Below are 25,976 nucleotides of genomic sequence, written 5' to 3'. Positions count from 1 at the left end.
AACGTAGAATAATTACACTACTGGCCATTAAAATTGCTACACGACGAAGATGACGCGCTACAGACGCGAAATTTAACCGACAGGAAGAAGATGCTGTGATATGCAAATGATTAGCTTTTCAGAGCATTCACACAAGGTTGGCGCCGGTGGCGACACCTACAACGTGCTGACGTGAGGAAAGTTTCCAACCGATTTCTCATACACAAACAGCAGATGACCGGCGTTGCCTGGTGAAACGTCGTCGTGATGCCTCGTGTAAGGAGGAAAAATGCACACCATCACGTTTCCGACTTTGATAAAGATCGGATTGTAGCCTATCGCGATTGCGGTTTATTGTATCGCGACATCGCTGCTCGTGTTGGTCGAGATCCAATCACTGTTAGCAGAATATGGAAACGGTGGGTTCAGGAGGGTAATACGGAACGCCGTGCTGGATCCCAACGACCTCGTATCACTAGCAGTCGAGATGACAGGCATCTCATCCGCATGGTTGTAACGGATCGTGCAGTCACGTCTCGATCCCTGAGTCAACAGATGGGGACGTTTGCAAGACAACAATCTGCACGAACGTTTAGACGACGTTTGCAGCAGCATGGACTATCAGCTCGGAGACCATGGCAGCGGTTACCCTTGACGCTGCATCAGACAGAAGCGCCTGCGATTGTGTACTTAATGATGAACCATGGTGCACGAATGGAAAAAAGTCATTTTTTCGGATGAATCCAGGTTCTGTTTACAGAACACGATGGTCGCATCCGTGTTTGGCGACATCACGATGAACGCACATTGGAAGCGTGTATTCGTTTTCGCCATACTGGCGTATCAACCGACGATATGGTATGGGGTGCCATTGGTTACACGTCTCGGTCACCTCTTGTTCGCATTGACGGCACTTTGAACAGTGGACGTTACATTTCAGATGTATTACGACCCGTGGCTCTACCCTTCATTCGATCCCTGCGAAACCCTACATTTCAGCAGGATAATGCACGACCGCATGTTGCAGGTCCTGTACGGGCCTTTCTGGTTACAGAAAATGTTCGACTGCTGCCCTGGCCACCACATTCTCCAGATCTCTCACCAATTGAAAACGTCTGGTAAATGGTGGCCGAGCAACTGGCTCGTTACAATACGCCAGTCACTACTCTTTATGAACTGTGGTATCGTGTTGAAGCTGCATGGGCAGCTGTACCTGTACACGCCATCCAAGCTCTCTTTCACTCAATGCCCATGCGTATCAAGGCCGTTATTACGGCCAGAGGTGGTTGTTCTTGGTACTGATTTCTCAGAATCTATGCACCCAAAGTGCGTGAAAATGTAATTACATCTCATTTCTAGTATATTTGTCCAATGAATATTCGTTTATCATCTGCATTTCTTCTTGGTGTAGTAATTTTAAAGGCCAGTACTGTACAATTAGTTCTTACCAAAGATAGATAAAGCATCAAACCCACTCTTAATAAGTCATACACATCATTCCATGATGATGCTACAAACTTTCAGGGATGATGGAGAAGGGCAAATGTATCAAGTTGAGGTAAGGGACCCTAGCTTGGAAGGCATCGAGTCGAAAGGTATAAGTGAAAATCTGTTCAAGTTCCGCCTTAGCCTCGCGCAGCGCTCGGATTCTGGTCCCTAACTTCCGAAACTTGATCATGGTGTACATAACCCGCGCTGAATACTTCCCAATAAAAACAGCAGCAGATCCCGTTTCCCAGACGGAGAACTGAACCGGTACTTCACATTACCTAGGGCCATAATTGAACCACAAACGAAACGGAGACTCATTGATTACTTAACGGGGGTTAACGACTGTATCACGAAAAATTCTATCTGAAACATTTGACATGCAGTAGTGTAAAAAAACCATTATATCTATCAGACCAGCATCTATTGGGCACGAAGGCATTATAGTCCAAATTATGAAGCTTATTACTGATGCACCACTGCACAGTATAAGGGGTATCCTCAACCACTCCTTAACCTCAATTGATTTCCCTGAGGCCTGCAAACAGAGACCAGTTAAGCCACTTCCTAAAAAGGACGTTTCCAGAGCACCCTCTCATTAACGACCCATTTGCATCCTTCCTGCACTGTCCAAGGCTTTAGAATAGTAGTCTACGACGAGCTAACAAACTACCTATTTACAAACATCCTACGACACAGATACCAATCAGGTGTCCGTTAACACGCCAAAACAACATTTGCTCAACAAAGATAACAGATAACCTGAAGTTTGCCATAGATGCAGAAGAGGTGACTATCGTGTGCTCCTTAAACTTCAAACTTCTAGCACTGTCAACTTCGACATATTACATGCCAAATTTAGCAGCCTAAATTTCTCGCAATGTGCGGTGGAATAGTTTCGCTCATACCTGACATCTCGCGAGCAATGCATCATGTCCAGCAACATAAGTCACAATGGCGACAGGTAGTACAAGGCGTCCCCCAGAATTCAAAATGGTTCAAATCGCTCTGAGCACTATGGGACTTAACTGCTGTGGTCATCAGTCACCTAGAACTTAGAACTACTTAAACCTAACTAACCCAAGGACATCACAAACACCCATGCCCGAGGCAGAATTCGAACCTGCGACCGCAGCGGTAGCGCGGTTGCAGACTGTAGCGCCTAGAACCGCTCGGCCACTACAGCCGGCTGTTTGGTATTAAGTCCTTTACTCCAATCATTGTGTGTCAGTGATGTGCCATCGGTCTTGTTCCAGTCTAAATACCATATGTATGCTGATGACGTTCAGTGTATCTAGGTGCAAAGTATAGAACCTGAAGACAGCTGTCGAGAATCACAGTATGACTTGTGTGCACTGTCGTAATGGGTGCATGATACAGGTTTAAAGCTCAACCCATCCAAAACTTAATCGGTACCGATTTGTCTTTCTAGACTCATTAGCCTGAAATATACAGATTCTCAGTACTATTTAACCACAAATGGGACAAATATCAGCTTCTTTCCCGGAGAGTAATAATAGATGAAAATCTAAATTGGACCCAGCACGTAACTGCAGTTTGCAAGAAGGCATCAGCATCTGCCTTAAAAAATATAAAACGCTCTACCCTCTTGACCTGAACAACAAAGTTGAACAAACACTTACGGCACTTACAATTACTGATTACAGCGATATTATCCTGCAAGTCTTTTTCAGGAGAGCTCACGACGCCTGAAACTTTTATGAATGCCCGTGTCACTATGTTATGACAAAATCCCTGATTATATTTCACCACCATATCCAAAGCTGTTCTGGCTGCGTGCAGACAAGCGCAGAGATTTCCATACCTTCTGTTTTCTCTAGTGTCTTGTAAAAGTACACTGTCCCTCATATCTCTCCTTAGCCTTAACGCTCTTACACTATGTAACCAAAAGTATCCGGACAACCAAAAAACATATATTTTTCATATTAGGTGCATTATGCTGTCATCTACTGCCAGGTACTCCACACCAGCGACAGTTGTCATTAGACATCGTGAGAGAGCAGAATGGTGTGCTACACTGAACTCACGGACTTTAAGGTGGTCAGGTGGTTAGGTGTCACTTATCTCATACGTCTGTACGAGAGATTTCCACAATCCTAAACATCTCTAGGACCACTGTTTCAGACGTGATAGTAAAGTGGAAACGTGAAGGGACACGTACAGCACAAAAGCGTACAGGACGACTTCGTCTGTTGACTGACAGACACCGCCGACAGTTGAAGAGGGTCGGAATGTGTAACAAGCAGACATCTATCCAGACCGTCAAAAAGAAATTCCAAACTGCATCAAGATCCACTGCAGGTACTATAACAGTTAGGCGGGAGGTGAGGAAACTTGGATTTCATGGTTGAGCGGCTGCTTACAAGCCACACATCACGGCGGTAAATGCCAAACGACGCCTCGCTTGGTGTAAGTAGCGTAAACATTGGACAACTGAACAGTGGTTAAACGTCGTGTGGAGTGACGAATCACGGTACACAATGTGGCGATCCGATGGCACGGTGTGGGTATGGCGATATCCGGTGACCGTCATCTACCAGCGTGTGTAGTGCTGCCAACAGTAAAATTCGGAGGCGGTGGTGTTATGGTGTGGTCGCGTTTTTAAAATAAATGGTTCAAATGGCTCTGAGCACTATGGCTCTGAGCACTATGGGACTTAACAGCTATGGTCATCAGTCCCCTAGAACTTAGAACTACTTAAACCTAACCTAAGGACATCACACAACACCCAGCCATCACGAGGCAGAGAAAATCCCTGACCCCGCCGGGAATCGAACCCGGGAACCCGGGCGTGGGAAGCGAGAACGCTACCGCACGACCACGAGATGCGGGCGAGCACTATGGAACTTAACATCTGAGGACATGAGTCCCCTAGACTTAGAACTGCTTAATCCTAACTAGCCTAAGGGCATCACTCACATCCATGCCCGAGGCAGGATTTGAACCTGCGACCACAGCTGCAGCGCGGTTTCGGACTGACGCACCTAGAACCGCTCGGCCACAGCGTTCGGTGTATTTTTCATGGAGGGGGCTTGCACCTCTTGTTGTTTTGCGTGGCACTACCACAGCACAGGCCTACATTGATGTTTTAAGCATCTTCTTGCTTCCCGCTGTTGAAGAGCAATTCAGGGATGGCGATTGCATCTTTGAACTCGATCGAGCGCCTGTTCATAATGAGCGGCCTGTGGCGGAGTGGTTACACGATAATAAAATCCCTGTAATGGACTGGCCTGCACAGAGTCCTGGCCTGAATCCTATGGAACACCTTTGGGATGTTTTGGAATGTCGACTTCATGCCAAGCCTCACCGACCGACATTGAGACCTCTCCTCAGTGCAGCACTCAGTGAAGAATGGTCTTCCATTCCCCAAGAAACATTCCAGCATCTGATCGAAGGTATGCCTGCGAGAGTGGAAGCTGTCATCAAGGCTAAGGAAGGGCCAACACCATATTGAATACGAGCATTACCGATGGAGGGCGCCACGGACTTGTAAGTCATTTTCAGCCAGGTGTCCGGATACTTCTGATCACACAGTGTATCTGAACAACACGACAGAAACAATCGTTCCCATCAGAGTAAAATTCTGTCTCACTCCATCGTTCAGGCATTTTCTCGATGTCCTCCTCAGTAGTAGAAATCTGAGTATGGAATAATCTCCCGCATTATGTTAGATAATTTTGAATAACATATCCAGCTTCAGAAAACAGTTAATGACACACCCACTAAAGGAACAATAATGATTACCGTTGTTCCTGACGCACTTGTTACACTTATAAATCCTTCTTTCCAACCAGATCTTCCTCATCTCCCAACATTCTTACCTGGTGCAGTCTTCTTAAAATTCCTTCCCTAGAACTTGCAGTATCAGAAAACATCTATTCTGTACACCTATAAACTGCTTTCATAACTGCCAATATTATTATTGTTATTAATATTTTTACTGTTTATTATTATTATTATTATTATGATTATTGAAACTTCCTGGCAGATTAAAACTGTGTGCCCGACCGAGACTCGAACTCGGGACCTTTGCCTTTCGCGGGCAAGTGCTCTACCAACTGAGCTACCGAAGCACGACTCACGCCCGGTACTCACAGCTTTACTTCTGCCAGTACCTCGTCTCCTACCTTCCAAACTGTACAGAAGCTCTCCTGCGAACCATGCAAGACTAGAACTCCTGAAAGAAAGGATATTGCGGAGACATGGCTTAGCCACAGCCTGGGGGATGTTTCCAGAATGAGATTTTCACTCTGCAGCGGAGTGTGCGCTGATATGAAACTTCTTGGCAGATTAAAACTGTGTGCCCGACCGAGACTCGAACTCGGGACGAGGTACTGGCAGAAGTTAAGCTGTGAGTACCGGGCGTGAGTCGTGCTTCGGTAGCTCAGTTGGTAGAGCACTTGCCCGCGAAAGTCCTCCCTCGGGCACGGGTGTGTGTGTTGTTCTTAACGTTAAGTTATTTTAAGTTAGACTAAGTAGTGCGTAAACCTAGGGACCGATGACCTCAGCAGTTTGGTCCCTTAGGAATTCACACACATTTTAACATGATTTGAAAAATGTTGAAAACTGAATTTAAAGTTGCCTTATACTGCTCCAGATTTAGCCTGATGTGCCCTAGGCAGAAAACCACGGTCGAAAACCTAAATAAACCGAATAACTTGTAAAAGATAGATAAATTGGTCACCTGTGTTTAGACGTCTGAGAACTCGGTTTGTACTTGTCATACAGTCGATTTGTACTTGTCAGTTCTGGTCCAAGCGAAACCTACCACCAATGACAATTATCCCCAAATGCCTGTGTCCGTTCGAAGTTTTGGAGCGCCACAAAAGACCAACTAAGACCACAGCTGTGGCAATGAAATATTTAAAAGGCTCGTAATAACAGGGCTCGCCCACATTAGGCACCACCGATATTGAAATCTAACTCGTATAATAATGTAATTACAGCTCATTTCGTGGCGCTTCCTAATAATGCCATTTGTATCTGGTAACCGGCAGCATTCGTTACGGGTTCGTCCTCTTAATCACGAGTCGTACGGATGGCGCCACGGAGGGAAAAATACACTTCGGCCGTAACGATCTGCTAATTATTTGTTAATCAGACTTGTTTACTGCCGTCAGCGACGCAGGCATTTGTCAAAGAGGGTACGATGGATGGACCTTTTTTCTTCTACGCATAACGAGTCCCTGAGATGTTTACGTCGCTCGAACGAGAGGTTTCAGTGGCTCCGATAACGAAATACATGACAGATGGCCCCTAACCACCTCCAGAATTGTTATCGAAAAGGAGTATAATCACGCCAACTAGAGGGCTTCAGTTTATAGATATAATATGTGGCCTAAAAGTTAGGGACAGTAATGCTGTTTATACTAGGTGCTTTACAAGTTTACGCCAGAAAACGAGTTAGTTCGGACATATTAGGAGCTGCGTTCTACATCTACATCTACACTCCGCTAGCCACCTTGCTACGTGTGACGAAGGGTACTTCGTAGACCACTGTCCCTTTGCTCCTTTCCTGTTGAAGTCGCAAATGGTTAGCGGAGAGAACGATTCCGAATAGCCTCCATATGCCCTCGAATCCCTATAGTTTTATCTTCGTGATCTTTGCGCATTAGAGGAAGCAATACTTGGTAAAATGGTTTCTATAACCAAGATCGCATACATACGTCTTTATTTTTCGACACTCGGTTACGATAGACTTTGCTGTCATGTACTTGTTTAAGATCACGCCAACTAGCTGGGAGCTGGAACTAGAATTGTTGATATTTTTAAAAAATATCGTAAAAACGATACAGGTTCAAACTTGGCGATAACTACTTTGCTAACAATGGAAACTGCACGTTAAGTGGCACAATAAAAGGTGAACGATGGGTCCGTCGTTCGGTTTCGTCACAATTTTTTTTTTCTTTACCTTCATATATATTGACGAAACATACACTCTGATCATTACAATATCCGCAATCGAACAGCATCAGCTGACTAGCCCATCAGAACAACTGCATACAACATGCTCACAACTAGTCACGGCTACATCAGAACTCCTACTGCCCACTTCTCAATAAGTACTCTCCACGACGACTTCACGACAAGCACTCTCCACTACCACATCTCAACAAGCACTAACTACGGGAACTTCTGAACAAGCACTGCCACTGGAGGCGGCTGAATAATACTCTTTGGCGCAATCTCTGGCGCCGTGACTCAGTGTAGCCACCTTTCAACCTATAATATAAAATAAAAATATCGGCCCTCGATATTGTGGTTTAGATATCGATATATCGATACGTTTCTGGAAACTACAACTGACTTATTCGATAATATTCTAGAAATAATATCGATATGTGGACATATCGATATTTTGTTATCAGCTCCAGTTGGAACCTCTAGCCAAGTCGTCACGTTAGTGGATAAACGTAGCACACTACACCAAGGTTTGTCAGAAATGAAACATTTACAATCAAAAAGCACATTGTCCACATGACCATTACTGCATATATAGCGCTCTTAGATAATTGTCTCGTCTTAAAAATAACAGTATACAGTAAACAGCACATTAGCGCCTCTGTTTGTGTTAGCTTGACATGTTAAACTGGAAGGAACACATAGAAAATGTTGTGGGGAAGGCTAACCAAAGACTGCGTTTTATTGGCAGGACACTTAGAAAATGTAACAGACCTACTAAGGAGACTGCCTACACTACGCTTGTCCGTCCTCTTTTAGAATACTGCTGCGCGGCGCGGGATCCTTACCAGATAGGACTGACGGAGTACATCGAAAAAGTTCAAAGAAAGGCAGCACGTTTTGTATTATCGCGAAATATGGGAGATAGTGTCACAGAACTGATACAGAATTTGGGCTGGAAATCGTTAAAAGAAAGGCGTTTTTCGTTGCGACGGAATCTTCTCATGAAACTCCAATCACCATCTTTCTCCTCCGAATGCGAAAATATTTTGTTGACACCGACCTACATAGGGAGGAACTATCACCACGATAAAATAAGGGAAATCAGAGCTCGCACGGAAAGATATGGGTGTTCATTCTTTCCGCGCGCTGTACGAGATTGGAATAATAGAGAATTGTGAAGGTGGTTCGATGAACCCTTTGCCAGGCACTTAAATGTGATTTGCAGAGTATCCATGTAGATGTAGATGTTCCGTTCACTGACGATCCGCCTTAGAGGGCGTATATGACACAGCGCATATGTACCATACAGGCTGTCTAAGGTGGACCATCAGTGAACGGAATGTGGCAAGCCAACGTAAACAGATGTGCATTTTACTGTATATTGTGATTTTTAAGACTTAACAATTATCTGTGAGCGCTACAAATACGGTCATGGACATGTACAAAAGGTACCTTTTGATTGTAAATGTTTTATATCTGATAAACATAGGTGTAATGTGCTACATTTTATTCACTAACAAGACCACTCGGAATGAGGTTCACACTCACGATGAATACGTTTTGTAACAAAAATTTTTGAAGCCCAGAAGATGACAGCAAAATCTGTCAAAACCGGTTGTCGAAAATAAAGAAGTGCAGCGATCTTGGATGTAGAAAGAGTTTACCAAGTAAAACAGACTGTTCCTTCTCCTTTATCAACACGGGAAAATTAAGTCAGGAAGCAATACATTTGTCGGTTCTTCTGGGAACGTGTGCACTTGGAACTTTAACAGTAAACCACTGTGTGATACGTCTCTTACAGCGTTGCAACTTCAGTTGGTTGATCACCTCCGTGGCGTTTTTGGTGCTTACTAAATGATCCCGTTACGAGACTCGCGCTCTTCTTTGCACCTTCTCTATTTCAATCAACCATATCTGTTACGGATCCCGTACTAACGAACAATATTAGAGTATTACTCGAACGAGACTTTTGTAAGCTACCTCCTTGGTTGACGGACTACATTTCCTGAGAATTCTTCCAATGAACCTCAATGAATAATGGTTGAAAATTACAGGTAAATTGCTGAAAGTGAGACCATTACCAGATTGCCAATTCGAGGATTAAATAATGCCTCTTCTTCATTTACATCTACCTACACAACACCCCTTACGCTGTGTGACGATGGATTTTCGTGTATCTCGTTCACTTCCATTATTCTTCTTCTTCTCCAGCCAGGAATGGCATGCGGGAAAAAAAAAACAATGTTGGTAAGCTTTCCTTCGTAGTCTTTTCAAGAAATATGAGCAGCCGTAAGCAAATGGAACGTGTGCTCGCAGAACTTCAACAGTAAGCTACGCCGTGACGAACAACACCTCTCTTGTAGAGTCTTCCACTGAAGTTTCATGCGCGTCTCCCTGACGCTTTCGCGATTACTCAACTAATCTGCCACGAAACATGCTGCTCCTCTGTGGATTTTCTCTATTTCCTCTATCAATTCTACGTGATTATGGTCCCAAACTGAGGAGCAACGATCAACCTTCAGACGAATGAAAGTTTTGTTAGTTACCTCCTTTGTGTGTGGGAGAGTGTCATGGGAAAGTCGAAAAACACGAATTGGCAAACGGTTGAGGAATCACATCAAGTATTGGCTTGGTTTAAATGGCTCTGAGCACTATGGGACTTAACATCTGTGGTCATCAGTCCCCTAGAACTTAGAACTACTTAAACCTAACTAACCTAAGGACATCACACACATCCATGCCCGGGGCAGGATTCGAACCTGCGACCGTAGCGGTCACGCGGTTCCAGACTGACGCGCCTAGAACCGCACGGCCACACCGGCCGGCACACATCAAGTATTCCACGAAAGCCTACTCACAAACCTACAACAACCGGCATTAAGGGAAGAATCAAGGAAAATACTGCTGTTGCGGACAGTTGTCCAAGGAGCACGCATGCCCGTCATAATCATTACGGGACGAGTTAAAAGTGCGGCTGTATTTTGTAACACGAAAGTTAATTGATTGAAGCAGGCCTGAAGATGACGTAATGTATCGTCGAAACTGGAAGCCTAAAAATGAAACCTAAATAACGGCGATCGGTACTGTTTTATTGGGAGTTCTTGTCGGCGGAGGCGAAGGCAGACAACGTCGTCCGGCCTTGGCACACAAAAGTGACGGCAGGTGGTCTCGACACCCCAGTCGAAGCCAGCCAGTTAGGTGCAAGTTCCAGACGATCGTCCGCGAGTGACTTGCCGCCATTACGCACAACTGTGCATGCCGATTACATCGGTGGCGGCAACTGATCGCGCTACATGATACAGCACGGTTAGTAATCGCTTGATAATCGGTAATAATTTCGACGCGACGCGATAAGTGTACGCCAAACGGTTGCTACGGGAATTGTATCATGTTCCCGCGAAAGCAATTTTAGCCTGCGCTGTGCCCGTCAATTCTCGTGACTGTTAGTATTTCGGCTATCTCTGGGCGCACTCTCTTAATTTAGGTGTTGGACCATTCAATATGATACCTCACACAAGGGTTGGGATAATTTTAAGGAAAAACACATGGACGGTGGAGCCACATATTTCGTCATTTGTCGTTCCACGGAATACACTTTATTGCTTAACAACAGTTATTATAAGTACAGTTTAAAAATCTTGTTAAAAGAATAACAACGCTCACAATAATTTAAGGAACTTTGAACAGGATCAATTAATTAATAACAAATTTTACTAATTTATACGATTCGCGCGGCTTCCCCCGTCGGAGATTCGAGTCCTCCCTCGGGCATGGGATGTGTGCGTTGTCCTTAGCGTAAGTTAGTTTAAGTTAGATCAAGTCATGTGTAAACCTAGGGAACGATGACCTCAGCAGTTTGGTCCCATAGTAACTTACCACAAAATTCCAAATTTTTTATACCATTGGGAACAAGGTTCGAAACCGGGAGTACAAGTAAAAAGCCAGGCCAACTAAGTGTGGCCGCAAGCGGGTTGAACAAAATGAGTTGTATTAGTAAAATGAATTACAAATGCTTGCCATTAAATGAACTAACAAGTGCTAACAATTGCCAAGCATGGATAACATGTTAAACAAGTGGATAAAGTCCACCCAAAATACAGAAAGGATAACAAGTCAAGCCGTTGATTACGGCTATTGGAAAGCCCGTAACAATGTACAAGCCTTAATAAAATCCTTTAACCAATAACATACATGTTCTCTCAGAATACAATTTAAATTTGACTCCCAGCTGGTACACCAGCAGAAACAATGAGAATGGTCCTCAAATAAATATGCAATTCAAAATGGTTCAAATGGCTCTGAGCACTATGGGACTCAACTGCTGAGGTCATTAGTCCCCTAGAACTTAGAACTAGTTAAACCTAACTAACCTAAGGACATCACAAACATCCATGCCCGAGGCAGGATTCGAACCTGCGACCGTAGCGGTCTTGCGGTTCCAGACTGCAGCGCCTTTAACCGCACGGCCACTTCGGCCGGCCTAAATATGCAATTCCTCAAAATACAAGATAAGCTGGGAAAGACATGCAATTTAAATGTGTCTCCCAACTGGTACAATCAAACAGAAACATTGTCAATGACGATTAAATAAATATGCAATCCCCCGAAATACAAGAGAAGCTAGGAAATACAACAGGCGGCTATCACAGCCGACACGCAACAAGTGGGCAAGTTTTGTAATGAATGGAGGTAGCTAATGACTCTGGATAAAAGTAAAAGGTCAACAGTTCATATTATAAGTAAAAGGCCTTAAAACTTAGCACGCTCCAGAGGTAAAAATCAGGGTGCAAGGTTTAAATGAGTAGTTTAGGAGGAAGCAGGAACTTGGGGCTTGCAGAACATGCTTCAAAGCTTATGAGCTTACTGAATTCACAAATTGGATAGATTAAGAGTTTCCGATTAATTGGCGTGGCAGGTATCAAACGATCAACTTCACTTAACTCGAGCCAACACGATGCAGCTAGTAGAGGCACGAGATTGCGGGCCAACTTAGACGTGGTGCGACGACGGAAGAGCCGCTACTGCAGAAGGAAGACACGTCTCTGCTCTGTGCTCTGGGCCCAGGAAACAGGAACGCGTCGTCCTCTGACAAAACAACCTTGCCAACACACATCAGAAGGGAAAAGTAATCTGCGAAAATAAGGCTACAGATCCAGAATGCCAATAATACCTTATTGCGGAAACTTCTATACATTCAAGCTATAAGCTTAACACTCCATAAAATTACAGAGTGTACAACTTTTGCTTCCGCCGTTTTTCCCCAACATTTGAGGCTTTAATGAAGCAAATTGGTTACACGTGTATCACTCAAAGTGTTTTCCGTCGCTGGCCGCTACTTTCTCCCATCTTTCGGTCAGTGTACGAATCTCGCGTCGAAAAAACTGTTAATCGTTTGAAGCGATCCTCGAATCGATCAAATTTGTGACTGCTTCATGAGATCGGAAGTGCTGGTCAGCCAGGCCATGCGCCTTTGATCTAAACAGGAGACAGTCAGAGGGAGCAATGTCTGGAGTATACGGCGGGTGGGGTAGGACTTCCCATGTTAACGTTTCCAAGTACGTTTTGACCTCTTTTGCAACGTGGGGTCGAGCGTTGTCGTGCTGCAAAATCACTTTATCGTGCCTCACGCTGGATTGCGGCCGTTTGTCTTTTAATGGTCTGCTCAAACACATTAATTGCGTTCGATAACGAGCACTTGTGGTTGTTGCACTTGGTTTTAACACGTCATAATACACGGCGCCGTGCTGGTCCCACCAAATGCAGAGCATGATCTTGGAGCCGTGAATATTCGATTTGGCCGTCGACGTGGAAGCATGGCCAGGATATCCCCATGATTTTTTGCGTTTCGAGTTATTGTAATGAACCCATTTTTCGTCCCCGGGCACAATACGATGTAGAAATCCCTTCCGTTTTTGCCTCTGAAGCAACTGTTCACAAATACACAAACGCCTTTCAACGTCTCTTGGTTTCAGCTCGCACGGGACCCAAGTTCTTATTCTGAATCATGCCCATAGCCTTGAGACGTTTGGAAATGGCTTGCTGTGTCACTCCCACTAATCGTGCCAATTCTTCTTGAGTTTGACGCGAGTCTTCACTCAGCAACGTCTCCAATTCTGCATCTTCGAAAACATTCTCTCTCCCACCACTATGCCGGTCTACGAAGTTAAAATCACCGTTCTTCAAGCTTTGAAACCACTCACGACACGTTCTTTCACTGATAGCGTCCTTGCGTCCTTACCATACGTACTTAGGAGCATTCGATGAGACTCAGTAGCTGGTTTCTTCATATTGAAACAAAACTGTAACACTTCCCGCAAATGACGATAATTAGGCTCGTAAACTGACATTTTCAATCAAAAACAACTTTATGATGCAGACACATATCGACCAATGTTTGAAAGAGGTTATGTCGACCGACGTCCGAGCTAACTGCCTGAGGTCTGCGATCTGTTTCTTTCGACCGCTACTTACCGTTGTCACCACCTATCGGCAAACGGCGGAAGCAAAGTTTTACACCTTGCATTTAAAAACCAAAAGCGTGAAATATCACCGCCTGCTAATGCAATGACTAGGGCATATTCATCTACAAAGAGTGCCTTGCCTTCAACACAAATTGTGGTACAATTTCAAGTTGATCATCTCAATTCATAACAGAGAATGCTCGTACACTAGCACGAAAAATTGCCTGGAAGAATAAATTACATAACCAATGACAGGGTTGTAGCCTCTCCCCGATGTTATTCAAACTGTATATTGAGCAAGCAGTAAAGGAAACAAATGAAAGCCGGCCGCGGTGGTCTAGCGGTTGTAGGCGCTCAGTCCGGAACCGCGGGACTGCTATGGTCGCAGGTTAGAATCCTGCCTCGGGCATGGATGTGTGTGATGTCCTTAGGTTAGTTAGGTTTACGTAGTTCTAAGTTCTAGGGGACTGATGACCACAGATGTTAAGTCCCATAGTGCTCAGAGCAAAAACAAATGAAAAATTCGGAGTAGGTATTAAAATCCATGGAGAAGAAATAAAAACTTTGAGGTTCGCCGATGACATTGTAATTCTGTCAGAGACAGCAAATGACTTGAAAGAGCAGTTGAACGGAACGGACAGTGTCTTGAAGGGAGGATATAAGATGAACATCAACAATGGCAAAACGAGGATAATGGAATGTATTCGAATTAAGTCAGGTGATGCTGAGGGAATTAGATTAGGAAATGAGACACTTAAAGTAGTAAAGGAGTTTTGCTGTTTGGAGAGCTAAATAACTGATGATAGTCGAAGTAGAGAGGATATCAAATATAGACTGGCAATGGCAAGGAAAGCGTTTCTGAAGAAGAGAAATTTGTTAACATAGAGTATAGATTTAAGTGTCAGGAAGTCGTTTCTGAAAGTATTTGTATCGAGTGTAGCCATGTATGGAAGTGAAACATGGACGATAAATAGTTTGGGCAAGAAGAGAATAGAAGCTTTCGAAATGTGATGCTACAGAAGAATGCTGAAGATTATATGGGTAGATCACATAACTAATGAGGAGGTATTGAATAGGATTGGAGAGAAGAGTAGTTTGTGGCACAACTTGTCTAGAAGAAGGGACCGGTTGGTAGGACATGTTCTGAGGCATCAAGGGATCACCAATTTAGTACTGGAGGGCAGCGTGGAGGCTAAAAATCGTAGGTAAAAATCGGAGAGGGAGACCAAGAGATTAATACACTAAGCAGATCCAGAAGGATGTAGGCTGCAGTAGGTACTGGGAGATGAAGAAGCTAGCACAGATAGAGTAGCATGGAGAGCTGCATCAAACCAGTCTCAGGACTGAAGACCACAACAACTACAACAACCAATGACCTTCCACACAATCACTCGGATACGCGTTAACATAACAGTATAATTCCATAAAAACACTAATGTGGCCTTACGATAACAAGCACCAACAAAAAACAACACTTAAGTCCACTTAGGTGTGAAGAAGCCGTAACTTACCGGATTCAAAGCCGCGGTGTTATTGCATCCAATCCGTATAGGCGGTCTTCGACGTGCCGTAAAATTTAAGCTTGCAGAGTAGGCCGGGAACTTGCTGACCAGGTTGCACGCAACGTCCATTGCCTGCCGCCACCAATCAGTAAGCGAGCTGACAAAGCTTGCCCCCGACCGATTTAGCCACTCGAGGCTTCTCGAGGACCGTACAGCACATCAAGAGCCCCCAAAACCTAAAACTTGCCAACTAAGTGCCCTCCATCTAACTGGCATCATCAGGGACCGCGAAGCCAACTACACACGCCTCGACCAAAGACACTAGCTCCCGACATGTGATCGGATCGATGTCGGTAACACAAGCAGCTCGTGGAGGGCCGGCCGCTGTGGCCGAGCGGTTCTAGGCGGTTCAGAAAAAAACCGCGCTGCTGCTACGGTCGCAGGTTCGAATCCTGCCTCTGGCATGGATGTGTGTGATATCCTTAGGTTAGTTAGGGTTAAGTAGTTCTAATTTCTAGGGGACTGATGACCTCAGATGTTAAGTCCCATAGTGCTCAGAGCCATTTGAACCATTTTTGAGCTCGTGGAGTGCCATGTCGGCCAAAATTAAAACCGCCATGGCTCACCATATGTTGTCTATACTTTGTACTATTTAATTATTACGAGAGAGGAGAAAGACTAATTGAATTCTGTGACAAGCTTCAACTAGTAATAGCGAATACTCTGTTCAAGAATCATAAGAGGAGGAGGTATACTTGGAAAAGGCCGGGTGATACAGGACGATTTCAGTTAGATTACATCATGGTCAGAAAGAGATTTCGAAGTCAGATACTGGACTGTAAGGCGTACCTCGGAGCAGATATAGACTCTGATCACAGTATAGCGACGAAGAGTAGGCTGAAGTTCAAGACATTAGTCAGGAAGAATTAATACGCAAAGAAGTGGGATACGGAAGTACTAAGGAATGACGAGATACGTTTGAAGTTCTCTAACGCTATAGATACAGCAATAAGGAATAGCGCAGTAGGCAGTACAGTTGAAGAGAAATGCACATCTCTAAAAAGGGCCATCACAGAAGTTGGGAAGGAAAACATAGGTGCAAAGAAGGTAGCTGCGAAGAAACCATGGGTAACAGAAGAAATACTTCAGTTGATTGATCAAAGGAGGAAGTACAAAAATGTTCCGCGGAACTCAGAAATAGAGAAATACAAGTCGCTGAGGAATGAAATAAACAGGAAGTGCGGGGAAGCTAAAATGAGATGGCTGACGGAAAAATGTGAAGACATCGAGAAACAAATGATTGTCGGAAGGACAGACTCAGCATTCAGAAAAGTCAAAACAACCTTCAGTGATATGAAAAGCAAGGCTGATAACATTAAGAGTGCAACGAGAACTCCACTGTTAAATGCAGATGCGAGAACAGACAGGCAAAAAGAATACATTGAAAGCTTCTATGAGGTGGAAGATTTGTCTGATGTGATAGAAGAAGAAACAGCAGTCCATTTAGAAGAGATAGGGGATCCAATATTAGAATCAGAATTTAGAACAGCTTTGGAGTACTTAAGGTCAAATAAGGAAAAGGGATAGATAACATTCCACCAGAATTTCTAAAATCATTGAGGGAAGTCGCAACAAAACGACTATTCACGTTGGTGTGTAGCATGCATGAATCTGGCGACATACCATCTGACTTTCGGAAAAATATCATCCACACAGTTCCGAAGACGGCAAGAGCTGACAAGTGCGAGAATTATCTTAGAATCAGCTTAACAGCTCAAGCATCTAAGTAGCTTAAAGGAATAATATACAGAGGAATGGAAAAGAAAATTGAGGATGCGCTAGATGATGGTTTGGCTTAAGGAAAAGTAAAGACACGAGAGAGGCAAGTCTGACGTTGCGGTTAATAATGGAAGCAAGGCTAAAGAAAAATCAAGGCACGTTCATAGAATTTGTCGACCTGGAAAAAGCGTTCGAGAATGTGAAACGATGCAAGATGTTCGAAATTCTGAAAAAAGTAGTGGTAAGGTGTAGGGAGAGACGGGTCGTACACAATATGTACAACAGCCAAGAGGGAGTAATAAGAGTTGAAGACCAAGAACGAAGTGCTCGTATTAAAAAGAGTGTAAGACAAGGATGTAGCCTTTCTCCCCTACTGTTCAATTTGTACATCGAGGAAGCAATGATGGAAATTAAAGGAAAGTTCAAAGTGGAATTAAAATTCAAGGCGAAAGGATATCAATGATACGATTCGCTGATGACATTGCTATCCTGAGTGAAGTAGAATTATATGATCTGCTAAACGGAATGAACAATGTAATGAGTACAGATTATGGACTGAGAGTAAATCTAAGAAAGACGAAGATAATGAGAAGTAATAGAAATGAGAACAGCGAGAAAATATCAGGATCGATGGTAACGAAGTAGATGAAGTTAAGGAATTCTGCTGCCTAGGCAGTAAAATAAACAATGACGGACGGAGCATGGAGGATATCAAAAGCAGACTAGCTATGGCAAAAAAGGCAAGTCTACTAATATCAAATATCGGCCTTAATTTGAGGAAGAAATTTCTGAGAATGTACGTCTGGAGTACAGCATTGTATGGACTGTGCGAAAACTGGAACAGAAGAGGATCGAAGCATTTGAGATGTCGTGCTACAGACAAATATTGAAACTTAGGTGGACTGATAAGGTAAGGAATGTGGAAGTTCTGAGCAGAATCGGAGAGGAAAGGAATATGTGGAAGGGACAGGATGATAGGACGTCTGTTAAAACATTAGGGAATGCCTTCCACGGTACTAGAGGGAGGTGTAGAGGGCAGAAACTGTAGAGGAAGACTGAAATTTGAATACATCCAGCAAATAATTGAGGATGTAGGTTGCAAGTGCTCTTCTGAGATGAAGAGGTTAGCGCAGGAGAGGAATTCGTGGTGGATCGCATCAAACAAGTGAGAAGACTGATTATCGAAAATAAAGTGTCTCTTGACCTGCAGCAAGACGAGAACTCACCAGTTTATGAAGTAACAGGCTACCTCTCATTTAACGTGTTCCTTAACACGATACAAACAACATCGTACCAGATCTTTGTTTTCTTGGTCTGTGGTTTCCCTCCATTTGTCTCTTCCTTCATCAATGAATCATCGAAACTCAGCTAAACATGATGGAGCCTGTGCCACTGGCAGTCGGGACAGCAGAAGAATCACAGGCAATATTTAATATCAAATGTTTTTTTATTCCAGTCTTTGATCACAATATCAATTCTTTTGACGATGACCGGTTTCAGTCAGTGATGACCATCCTACAACATACAAATATATACACCTAGTGAGGAGTGTGTCTGTCAACACAATACAGCATTACCTATCACAATATACTATCATACAACCAGGGACTATGTCACAGCTGGTGAAGATTTAATATCGCAGGGAACAAGAAAAACGGACAGGCAGATTAATTATTCGGTCACTCTTCATTCTGCTTCGTAAACCCACTCCATCTTCCACATTTTTAATCACCACATCTCAAAGGGCTTCACCGAGCGAGGTGGCGCAGTGGTTAGCACACTGGACTCGCATTCGGGAGGAGGACGGTTCAATCCCGTCTCCAGCCATCCTGATTTAGGTTTTCCGTGATTTCCCTAAATCGTTTCAGGTACATGCCGGGATGGTTCCTTTGAAAGGGCACGACCGATTTCCTTCCCAATCCTTCCCTACCCCGAGCTTGCGCTCCGTCTCTAATGACCTCGTTGTCGACGGGACGTTAAACACTAACCACCACCACCACCACCACCACCACCATCAAAGGGCTTCGAAACCATTTGGACTTGGGGAAGGTAAAATATCCGTCGAGTTGGTAGTGATCTGCCCGTTACAGGAGACTCAGCTGTTCTGCTAGCATCTCCCTGTGGAAGGAAGATTTGTCATCGGTAGACAGCGCCCAGACCTACAGGGGAATAAAAGAGCGTGAGGCGAGGCGAGGCGAGGCGAGGATAGCGGCTGCAGCGCACCTGTGAGGACCCATACCAATAGCAGCCGCGCCCACTCTTCCGGAATTGCCTCGCATTTCGCGGGCGGCCACATGCGCAATTTCCGGCCTGCGGACACGAAAACGGCAGCCGAGGAAAATCCACTCACCCCTCCCCGGAGGAGGCGAGATCGCCCTTTTTCTTCTTATGTGTCACGGCTGCCAGGCGGCGTCCTCGAATATACGAAAACGACTGGCGGACAAATTTTCTAGCCACTTCGTCTTCATATCCCGATACAGTAAGCGGACCATGCGTCGTCCTGTGTGTCTGTCACTAAAGCAGCACAAAGCTTTGCCTTATATGAGTGAGCGTCTAGTTGACAATGTGAGTACATTATCTGTTTATATTACACTGGTTGCCATTACATTTTGCAATTCTATGACAGTATCCTGGATGGATGGTTGGTTGGTTGGTTGGTTAGTTAAGCTCTTCAAGTAGATCACAGATTCTTGCCCACCTGGGCGCCGCAAGAATGAGGCGAAGACATACTTTTGCAAAGTCTGGATGGTTTTCTAATTATAGAGGCTGGTTGCCCCTCACGTAGAACAATCATGTAAAACAGCTTGAAGGACTGTTGCCCTGTAAAGGCGAGGCTTCTTACTGACGTTCACCTGCGAGCTGCCCAGTGGGGTTATAGTTGGCAGGTGAGTTCTGAAATATTAATCCTCTTATCCCGTAGAAGCAGTCTGAAAAGTATCATATTGTCGAATGTGACCCTAAAGTACCTGACGTGACTGCTCCATGGGATTTCCTGACAGTGAAGAATCAGCCTGTCTCTCAAATCCGGGCTGCGTCGGGTAAACAGCACCACTGTCGTCTTGTCTGCATTGATAGTAATTGTATTTTCCTTGGCCCAATCTTCCACAACCGTGAGTAGGCGAGCGACGATCGCGTTGATTCTTGAGCTACTGGTCAGCAGAGCGGTGTCATCCGCGAATTGGTCCAACACCACCCGAGGCAGTAGCGGAATGTCATTGACATAGATGACAAAGAGTAGTGGAGACAACGGAAAACTCTGAGGGGCGCCATTTGTGAGGAGACTGAGGACAGAGTGCTGTCCATCAGATTTATCAGCCTTAATTTTCATTCTGCTTCCTTTAGATCGCTCACGAGTGCACGATCACGCAATCAAAGCCACACTGTGAAGTGCATGTTGAAAATAGGGCAAAAGCAAACGGAAGAGCGAGCTAATAACGAAGACTGGAAAGCATGTCTTGAAAATAAAACGTTTTGAATCGTCTGCTGCGGTGTACATGGTACGATTCGACGCAATTCATGTTTTTCATCAGCTTATTAGTATGCAAAGTATATGAAATCACCCTATCTGACTCAACAGTGTTAAAGAGCATACCACAATTGAAGTCAAAACATATTTAATTAATTTCTTTTGCTTCGATCATTATGATAGATAAAGAGACTTAAATGTCTAAGGGAAACATTTAATTATAAGGTCTATAGGATCACCTATTGTACATGACTTTCCCATTACTTCCAAAGCTAGGGTGCTATACCAATGCCGGGGAGCCCTGGCAGTAGTGACAATGTAAGGGGAAATAAGCTGAAGATATGACTTGAAGTTTGTGTTGGGGAGGGCACTCTACTTGAGTAGTTCGTACAGCAATGAATAAAACGTTCTCGGTTTTCAAGCCGCGTCAATTCCAATAAAATCCCCGAGCTTTCGATGACCATCTTCGCCATCGTCGTCAGGAGTTCACTGACTGCCGGGGCTGCTACGGTTTCTCGCTTATATAGGCATGACGACATCATCAGCAGCCAATCAGATAGACCCAATGTGGCGCGCTCGCGTAAGTCGACCCTGGCAGCTATCTGAGCTATTGTCCGTGGAAGCAGCAGTGACGTCAGGTGGTGCCAGGTGCTTCCGCGCCGCGCATCTGTCTTTGCTTTCTCTCGATGTCCAACGCCCGCCCATATGCCCCGCTGAGTGTGTACCCCTGGTCTCTGTTGAAACTGTTGTTGTTTAAACGAATCCCGTCCGCTTCCTTTATAACGGAGTCCCAATATGTAGATGCATCAGCTAACACTTTCGTATTTTCGAACTGTATTCTAGGCAATGCTCCGCTAAGGCCGACTTGTCAAGCTCCCTTTGTTTTATATGGCGCTTATGTTCAGCACAACGCTCCGCAACCGTGCGAATTGTTTGTCCGATATACACGCTGCCACATTCACAGGGTACACCATACAGACCGGGCACTCGAAGAGCAATATCGTCTTTAACAGGGTGCAACATATCTCGTATCTTGGGGTCGGATCAGAACACTGGTCTTAGCTCATGTTTCTGCAGCATACGTCCTAAATTGCTGGTAGTTTCTCCACAGTATGGCAGGACTGCAGTCCGTTTGGCGTCTTCTACTGATTCACCAGGTGTATTTCGTCGGCAGCCCTCGAAAGCTTTTGCGATGTCTCTCTTGCTGTATCCATTTTCCCCGAACATTGACGCCGCTTGAAAACCGAGAACGTTTTATTCATGTATGCGAAAGATTCCGAGGAGTCGTGCAGCAATATTGACCATCGTGTTGTGGTAGTGTAATGGTTAGTATTTTTGCCTAGCAAGCAAGAAGACCCGGGTTCGAGTCCCGGCCGCAGCACAAAATTTTAATTCATTTCTTCTGCTTCGATTATTATCGTACATATAACTATATTTTGGATTCGGCTGCAATTAATAAGTTTTGAATCGGTGTTCCTCATATCTGCTGCCCTACCGCAGGATAGCTCAGACGTGCGCAGCTGACTTGTCTCGAAGAGCCGGCTGGGTGTGGGCTGGACGGAGACTGGACGCCGCCAAGTCGTTACGCCGGCCACCGCGGACTGAGTGATCCGTGACGCTACCACGGCTGACAGCGGCAATATTTCACGCGGCCCGACTGCCGCGGCAAAGGGAAGACCTGCCCGCCGGCGGGTCGGGGACACAAACCTTGTAATTGATCCGAAAATCTCTCCCGCCGAGGGGGGAATTAATAATGCGCCGGCGATAGATAATCAGGTAATGGCGCCGCCATAAATTACTGCGCCGACGGGCGGAGGCAGCAGATTCCTGAGGCGCCGGGCTGCCAGCTCGGCAGCTCACCGACGGAGAGGGGGGGGGGGGGGGGAGGTGGGAAGGGGGTGATTCCTAAGAAGTGAGCGGGAGGGGGGAGGGGGCTTGGAAAGTCATAGGCAGTACCAGAGTGATGGACAGCTGCAATTCATCGGCTGTAATGAAAGTACACTACTGGCCATTAACACTGCTACACCACGAAGATGACGTGCTACAGACGCGAAAATTAACCGACAGGAACAAGATGCTGTGATATGCTAATGATTAGCTTTTCAGAGCATTCACACAAGGTTGGGGCCGGTGGTGACACCTACCATGTGCTGGCATGAAGAAAGTTTCCAACACATTTCTCATACACAAACAGCAGTTGACCGGCGTTGCCAGGTGAAACGTTGTTGTGATGCCTCGTGTAAGGAGGAGAGATGCGTACCATCACGTTTCCGACTTTGATAAAGGTCGGATTGTAGCCTATCGCGATTGCGGTTTATCGTATCGCGACACTGCTGCTCGCGTTGGTCGAGATCGAATGACTGTTAGCAGAATATGGAATCGGTGGGTTCAGGACGGTAATACGGAACGCCGTGCTGGATCCCAACGGCCTCGTATCACTAGCAGTCGAGATGACAAGCATCTTACCTGAATGAATGGCTGTAACGGATCCTGCAGCCACGTCTCAATCCCAGAGTCAACAGATGGGGACGTTTGCAAGACAACAACCATCTGCACGAACAGTTCGACGAAGTTTGCAGCAGCATGGACTATCAGCTCGGAGACCATGGCTGCGGTTACCCTTGACGCTGCATCACAGACAGGAGCGCCTGCGATGGTGTACTCAACGACGAACCTGGGTGCATGAATTGCAAAACGTCTTTTTTTCGGATGAATCCAGGTTCTGTTTACAGCATCGCGATGGCCGCATCCGTGTTTGGCGACATCGCGGTGAACGCACATTGGAAGCGTGTATTCGTCATCCCCATACTGGTGTATCACCCTGCGTGATGGTATGGACTGCCATTCGTTACACGTCTCGGTCACCTGTTGTTCCCATTGACTGCACTTTGAACAGTGGACGTTACATTTCAGATCTGTTACGACCCGTGGCTCTACCCTTCACTCGATTCCTGCGAAACCCTACATTTCAGCAGGATAATGCACGACCGCATGTTGCAGGTCCTGTACGGTCCTTTCTGGATACAGAAAATGTTCGACTGCTGCCCTGGCCAGCGCGTTCTCCAGATCTCTCACCAATTGAAAACGTCTGGTCAATGGTGGCCGAGCAACTGGCTCGTCACAATACGCCAGTCACTGCTCTTGATGAACTGTGGTATCGTGTTGAAGCTGCACGCGTATCAAGGCCGTTATTACGGCCAGAGGTGGTTGTTCTGGGTACTGATTTCTCAGGATCTATGCACCCAAATTCCGTGAAAATGTAATCACATGTCAGTTGTAGTATAATACATTTGTCCAATGAATACCCGTTTATCATCTGCATTTCTTCTTAGTGTAGCAATTTTAATGGCCAGTAGTGTAGATAGTACAGAATCCGATCCGTCATTTTAGTGTAGAACTCTATCCATCAAATACGTTAGTTGCATTGAGGACCACAGATACGAATTATATTTGTTATTGTTAGGATTAAACCCATCTTTTTATTTTATATTGTTCAGTAGTGCGTTTTTCTGCTGTTTATCCACTTACGTAAAACACAGGATAAAGAAGTAATATTCTTCCCTTCCGTTTCTACCATTAACGTATTGTAATATGCAACATTCGTGGTCAATCAATATTACACTCAGAACATTCGACAGTTCATGTAATACTGTGTTTGAGGAAGCTTGTTCTGGAACCCATTAATGCCGCATTCCATGTGGTAAGGCAACATGCCTGCAAGATATGAAGATGGTACCTGTTCTTTCGGACATGTCCGAAAGAACAGATACCATCGGTGACCATGGAGCTCTCTTAGAGTGAAATGATAATGAAATCAAGACACTAGGCTTCCGACAGGCGTTGATATACATCAACGGGAACAATTGAAAATGTGTGCCCCGATAGGGACTCGAACCCGGGATCTCCTGCTTGCATGGCAGACGCTCTATCCATCTGAGCCACCGAGGGCACAGATGATAGTGCAACTGCAGGAATTTATGCCTTGCTCCTCCCCGTGAGACCCACAATCCCAACTTCACACACTACATTCGTAGTGCTCCTGTCTATTACACCCAGTACTCGCGGCAGACAATCTTACCGAGTCCAGTAAGAATTAGGGCAATGCGTGTGCATCCGCACAGAAGAAGAGGGTCAATGGCAGGTTAGCCTTTACTAATGGCAGGGGCACTACGAATGTAGTGTGTAAACATTAAGTTGGGATTATGGGTCTCACGGGGAGCGAGCAAGGGATAAATCCCTGCAGTCGCACCATCCTCTGAGCCCTCGGTGGCTCAGATGGTTAGAGCGTCTGCCATGTAAGCAGGATGTCCCGTGTTCGGCTCCAGGTCGGGGCACACATTTTCGTCCCCGTTGATGTATATCAAAGCCTGTCGGCGGCTTAGGGTCTTGATTTCATTATCAGTTCATGCCTGCAAGACATCATTTCAGTGCTTACCGCGGACGAGGAGTTGGACGGCTCCAACCCGGTCAGTACCACTACTGTGGTTACAGTAATGGGAGTGTTCAAAGTGTCGCTTCGCAATTAAGAAAGGGCGCTGAAATTGGAAGTGCTAAGCGAAAGCGTGCCGTTGGTCGTACACGGACCACCACACAGCAAAGAGATCGATACGTAGCCCTAGTGGCGGAAAGTAACAGACATCTCACTCCTATGCAGATCGCTGCAGACCTTGCAACCGCTACCAGTACACGTGTCTCTGCCAGAACTATTTCGGGCGATTGAACCAGACTGGAATATAGCCTGAAGTGCATCCCACTTCAATCATTCCATCGCGGAGAACGAGTGTGTTGATGCAGGGGGCATGTTCTTCGGGGTCAGCAATAATCAGAATAAGAATGGTTCAAATGGCTCTGAGCACTATGGGACTTAACATCTGAGGTCATCAGTCCCCTAGAACTCAAAACTACTTAAACCTAACTAACCTAAGGACATCACACACATCCATGCCCAAGGCGGGATTCGAACCTGCGATAGTAGCAGCAGCGCGGTTCCAGACTGTAACTCTTAGAACCGCTCGGCCACCCCGGCCGGCCCAGCAATAATCGTCCAGAGTGATGTTCTCGGGCGACTCCCGCTTCACTGTGGCAAGTGGTTCTGGAGATACAGGGGAAAACATTACACACCACAGAACGTCCGTGAAAGTCGTCAGTATGACCTAGGTGCTATGGTGTGGGCAGGCATTAAGGACAATGGCTGAACTGCGCTGCATATATTTGCGCGAGTTAACGTTGCAGTACAGTGGTACTGCAGGAAAGTTATTCTGGATCATATCCGTATTTTCAGCATGCTGGGATGTTGAAGGGTCAGCAGATAGTGATACTACGAGGGCTATTCGGAAAGTGAGGAACGATAGGTCGCGAAATGGAAACGACTGTGAA

General features: G+C 45.3%; 1 non-coding gene across 1 annotated transcript; it reads left to right on the top strand.

Annotated features, from left to right (window-relative positions):
* The first annotated feature begins 21,908 nt into the window (after positions 1-21,908).
* Positions 21,909-21,981, top strand: Trnaa-agc (transfer RNA alanine (anticodon AGC)). Its single transcript has one exon. It is a non-coding gene; the product is annotated as a tRNA-Ala (tRNA).
* Positions 21,982-25,976: the final 3,995 nt, after the last annotated feature.

The sequence above is a fragment of the Schistocerca nitens genome, chromosome 6, assembly GCF_023898315.1.
Source record: "Schistocerca nitens isolate TAMUIC-IGC-003100 chromosome 6, iqSchNite1.1, whole genome shotgun sequence".
Lineage (NCBI taxonomy): Eukaryota > Metazoa > Arthropoda > Insecta > Orthoptera > Acrididae > Schistocerca > Schistocerca nitens.
This window is presented reverse-complemented; position numbering and strand designations above follow the sequence as displayed.